This window comes from Mus musculus, chromosome 1 (genome assembly GCF_000001635.26).
Source record: "Mus musculus strain C57BL/6J chromosome 1, GRCm38.p6 C57BL/6J".
In the NCBI taxonomy this organism is placed as follows: domain Eukaryota; kingdom Metazoa; phylum Chordata; class Mammalia; order Rodentia; family Muridae; genus Mus; species Mus musculus.
In genome coordinates this window covers 90,648,802-90,654,211 of record NC_000067.6, presented here as the reverse complement: position 1 = coordinate 90,654,211, position 5,410 = coordinate 90,648,802, and the positions used below count along the sequence as shown (strand labels likewise).

The following is a 5,410-nucleotide window of genomic DNA, read 5'->3' as shown; positions in this document are numbered from 1 at the left end:
AGAGCTTGGTGACCTCCCCAGACCTCCTTCTACAAGGAACATCAAGAAGTCCGCCCTTGTGAAGGGTCTGATGACCCCACCTCCAAGCTTTCCTTCTGTGGGAGCATGCCAATAGGCCTGAGCTTATGGATGCTCTCGTGCCAATATTCATAGGCATTTTGGCTAAAACTGTGATTTCTGTCATGCCCAAAGGATAGCATTCCACACAGGATACAACACCTGAGTGATTGATAATGGAATAATCAAAAAGCGCTAAGCTCAGAGGAATTGCGGTCTTTATTGATAAGTCGTTTAATTATAAGTGTGCCTGGTTACATTTCAACAATGACCGTGTTTGACAGCTGTCTCTCTAAATGATAGAAGGAATCTGTCTGGCCTGCCGCAGTGCACGCCATTTCTCTCTGCAATCAGGACAAACTGTCTTCCCTTGTGTTCGAAGCCACGCAGAACCCAGAGGTGCTGAGGCAATGTTGTCCCAGGAAGGAGCTCTCAGAGAGAAACAACAGGAAGAAGTCAGAGCTCTAGAGACAGTGTTCACCTGGTACAGTGGCAGTCAGTGTTGCTACAGGGAAGAGTTAGCCAAGGAGGGCTGGAGGAAGGAGAGAGTGGCAGGGATTACATAGGACCTGTGACTCGGAGGCCCCTGGTCCTGGGTCCTGACCCTGTTGCTTACTAGGTGACCCATGCAGACAGATCTCTTCTTTCCTGGGTCTGTTTTCTCTGCGTCAGTGTGGTCAAGGAGACTGCTCATTTCTTAGGACTTTAACAGGATGGGTGATGACAGTGTGGGACTGTGCCAAAAGCAGGTATCACAGTGGCCCAGGAGGCAGTGACAATGCCTCCCCTCTTAGAAGAGCACAGAATCCCAGTAGTTGTGAGAAACCTGATTTGGATTGTAGGGACCTTGGGCTGCACTGCCCCGTGCTGGGGGGTACTCAGCCCCTCATTCTGGGGTGCTGTGCCTACTTCTCTGTGGCCACCACGGTAGAAAGATGCAGGCTGTATGAAAGCTAGGGTCTCTTTAAGTCTGGACTAGGAGAGTAGGATCAGGAATGCAATGGGCAGTGTTCAGGAGCAGAGAGTCTTCTTAGAGAGTTTGAAAATGGACTTCTACATTGAAGGCCCTCACCTTTGCTTTCTCCTGAGAGATGGGTCAAGTGGTGCCTTCTGGGACTGTGCTGTGCCCTGAAAGGATTAATCTATTCTCTGGTTTGCCCAGGACATCAAGGCTGGACTCATCAGTTCCAGAAGTGTGCTGGGGGTGATGCCACAAGGTTGTCATTTCACTGAGAGCAAACATATCACTCACCCTGGTCCTAAGAAAACAGGGGACTGAAGAAATTGAACTGCCAGTAGAGAATTGTCCCCTAGATGGACATGTGGAAAACAGCTCTGGAGAGCCTAGCTTGTGACTCACAGGCAGTATCCCCCTGCCCCCCACTGCAGCTGTGGGCAGCGTGGCCACCTTCTGATTCACGTTTTCCAAGGTTACCCAGAAAAATGGAAACCATCTGGATACACCAGCTCCCACCCAGATGGATGCCCGCACAGTTCTCAGACTGGCATAGAAGCTTCCATAGTCCCTGCTTGCCCAGAGCAGCTTCCTCAGCTCTAAGGTCTGTCTAGCTCCATCATCATTGAACTCCAGGCCCGCTGATCCAGAAGGCTTCCACACAGGGCACCAAATGGACATGGAGGTGCCTGCCTGTAGCGAGGGTCCTTTTAAGGTCCCTTACTTGCTGTTCTTCTGGGTAACTCCAGGACGTCATGTGGTGCTCCTTCCATGAGCCATTTCTCATCTGACTTGGGTGCTGACACAAGGCTTCCTCTCTAATTTGGGGTTCTGAATATAAGGCAAAGAAAGGAGGGGTGTCCAGAAGGGAAGGCCATCCTGGGAGAGCCCTCAGAGGTTCCCAGCATCTGCTGTCTTGGGAATATCGCTCCAGCTGTGTGCAGCTGGCATCTCACAGTCCGATTACATGTGTGTGTTTGTGTGCGTGCGCGCACATGTGCGCAGATTTATGAAGAATTTTCCCATATGATAAGCCCCACTTGCATTTTAGATCTAAGAGCACCCAGTACAATCTAGAGCCTGGTAAAGGTTGCTCTCCTTGCCAGCTGCAGGGCCAGACTGCCTGGCCCTATTCCTACTCCCACATTGGCTGCCTGGCCCAGTTTCCTGGGGACAGTAATGGTTCATCTAGAGACTGCTGGAAGCCTGGAGGAGACACACCAGCTCCCTGAGGCCCTGGGGAGCACTCAGACAGACTTGGGGTGGGAGAAGGACAGAGAAAGTAGCCATTATAAAGTCACTACTGTGGGGTCCTGGAGTGTTGCCTGTCCTCTCTGGCTTGGGGTAGTAGTTTAAGTGTCCCTTTCAACAGCCACCCAGTTCCATTGGCCTTGAATGAGTCACCCCTTTAAGGCCAGCATGTGAAGCTAACATGGCTGTAAGAATCCTCCTGTTCTCTTGTTCTTGCAGACAGGCTGTGTTTCCATCAGCTACCCATCCTTGCTGTGGGCTTCACCTCTCTCCCAAAACCTTTTCCACCCCATTGCTCCAAAAGCCTAGGAAGGTTTGGACTCTGATTGTGGGCACATGGAGATGCTGGTCTGAGTGAGGTCCTGTTTCTAGAGACGGCAGAGATCTGTGTGGTGGACGGTGGCAGATCTGGTGCAGAAGCAAGGGTGAGAGGCCCTTTGCCTGGGTCATCTGCATGTTAGCAGAGGATATGGGGGATGGGTAGCCAGTACTGGAGGAGGGAGAGGAGGGGACAGCCTAATGGTGTTAGATGGGAGGGAGGCACAAGGGGAGATTGGGTAGGGGAGCACACAAGAACAGGGATGACAGCCAAGGCTCTGTGAAGCTGCTGAAGGCCCTACCCTTCCCAGGAAGGTGATGTGCTCTCCACACTACAAAGAATATCAGTTAGGAAACAGAATATCTTATGGAATGTGAGTGCAAGAGGCTTGGAGGCATGGGGGAGGGGCTGGAAGTCAGAGGCCAGCATTCACTTCCTTTCTGGAAGCATGACTTGGTGGGAGGGATAACGATAGCTTGCTGGATGTGCAAGGGCTGGAGTTTGTCTGGCTTTGGTGTAGGCCTGGGGCATTTCAGTAGTGTGGTGGGGAATCCACTGCTGAGACTGCAGAACAGCCCCTGGCAAAATGCCCTGTGCTTCAGAAAGCGGCTGCTGCCTGGCCAGACAAGGAACCAGACCCAGACAGTTTTTTCAGGAGGTGACCCTTCGCAAGGAAGGAGAGAGGCCCAGGCCTCTAAGATTTGAAGTCGCCTCCCCCACTTGAAGATACTTGAAGCAGCTGCCAGATGGACCACCTCCCCATGTTTCAAGGCTGCCATCTGGTGGAAGGCTGGGGAATAGCAAGTATCTTAAACAAGACCCTTTCCACTCCAGGGGCTCAAGCAACTATTGACAGGTAAAGTGGACAACATAGAGCCCTAAAGATCTTTTTGCCTGGGAGGAAGAGCATCTCTGGGCCTACTTGATTGACTGGCGAGCAGAGATGGTGATTAACCTACAAAGTGTCACTTGCCTCCCTCCAAGTTCTTCTGTGTCTCCACAGTACTGCTCTAAGCAATGCACAAGATACATGACACTCTTGTATTCAAACCTTGCCCAGCCTTTGGAACCCATGAGCATGCATTCACTCTTGTGTGTAGAGCATGATGGCCACAGAGATCAATGTCATCATGTAGCACGTGCCTGCATCAATCACCCTGCTGTCCCTTACTCACTCCAGTCTATCAGACTGCTACTTACAATTTACCGTGCTGTTCTCGTTACTCATCAGCTATTGAGACCCACTGTTTGAAAGGCCAAATGATGTCTCCTCCGACGAAGGTTCTGGAATGGAACAGATTAGCCTGGATTAGTCAGAATCTTGACAAGAAGGACATGAGGGTCAGTTCAGAGAGGCAGGCAGGCATGGAAGTTCACACTGGGGTGATGTGCTTTGGAAATCACCCACAGGTATCTACCTGTGACCTGTCATCTACCTGTGACCTGTCATCAATCCCCAAGGGAGTGTGGGAAATGTGTTGGTATGACCTCAGATAGGGGATTCCAAGAGGACTGGGTGCTGAGGTGGCCCCAAAGCATGGGTAACTGAGGACAGAAGGTTTCTCTCCCTTTTTGCCCAGCCAGTCACATGGCTCTTGAGCTAGGACAAAGGCCTTCATCCTGTGTGTTCCTTTCTATTGCTGATGTAAATGCCTTTGGAGAGTCAACATGGGACCAAAAGGGATGTTTCACCATACAGCTCCCATCCATCATGAAGAGAAGTCAGGGCAGGGACTCAGGGCAAAAACTGAAGCAGGGGCCAAGAAGGCACCCCACTCACTGGCTTGATCTCCTTGGCTTGCTGAGCTTGTTTTCAAGTGATGCCTAGGACCATCCTGGCTGTGGCACCACCCATGGTGGGCTTGGTCTTCCCTCGTCAACCATTAAGCAAGAAAATGCCCCACAGACATTTCCACAGGCCAACTGATGGAGGCGTTCTCTCAGATGAGAGTTCCATCCTCTCAGGGGAGACTCCAGCTTATGTCCAATTGACAACACGAACCAATATGGCCTCCTTTCTGATTATCCCAGTGTGCCTATAGGAAAAAGCCTTCAGCATCCCTATGCCTCCGTTCTCGTGTGTATTTCCCATTTCTACCATATGAAGTTCTTTTTCCTCTGAGGGGAAGAGCTGGTGTGGGGAGCAGCTTCCTGACACTTTGGAGTTATGCCCCAGGGTGGGCCCTGCTATTTACAGCACGCTGCAGTTCAGTGTGAGTCGGATCCAGCCCACCGTCCCCAGACACACTCAAGTCTTCTCCCAGCCAACCACACACTTTCCTTGCAGGGATTCCCACACTCCAGCAAATATTCACAGCAAGTCTGTTCACTCCCCGAATGTTCCATACCATGTTCGTGTTCTCTGCAGCAAGAGCAAGCCTGAGGGGCTGAGCACTTTTATGCACAGTTAGGCTAGGGAACTCGGGAGGCCGCCTTGTCCAGTCGCTGGTCTGTTTGTTTGCTTGCTTGCTTGTTCTTTAAATATGACTCCTCCGGAAGTCAGAGTTGGCTGTTCTCGCCCATTGCTTTGCTGGGCCAGGTGCTGGCAGCAGCAGCCCTACAGCATAAGCAAGAAGCTCTCTCTACAACGGTGTCCCTGCCCTCGGGCTTGGGTGGGTGGGAATCCCAGCCCTCGGAAGGTGAACACGGAGGACTGGGCTGAGGAGTCTGCAGAGCTCAGTTGCTTATTTCATATTTATTTATTCTGAGGTTTTCCCACATGCCAGCCAGTGTTAAAGAGCCATTCAGCCTAACAGATTATCAACTCATAATAGAAATGTGAGAAGCCGCCTCATAGGAGACAAGGCCAGGGTTTCCAGGACTGCTGC

General features: G+C 51.4%; 1 long non-coding RNA gene across 2 annotated transcripts; it reads right to left on the bottom strand.

Annotated features, from left to right (window-relative positions):
* Positions 1–270: 270 nt before the first annotated feature.
* Positions 271–5,134, bottom strand: Gm35242. Of its 2 annotated transcripts, none has more exons than XR_387260.3 (3): positions 4,931–5,134; positions 2,884–3,866; positions 271–1,843 (listed from the first exon to the last, which is right to left on the bottom strand). It is a non-coding gene; the product is annotated as a predicted gene, 35242 (long non-coding RNA). The 2 variants fall into 2 exon arrangements; XR_387261.3 differs by having other exon boundaries at positions 3,783–3,866.
* Between the last annotated feature and the right edge of the window lie 276 nt (positions 5,135–5,410).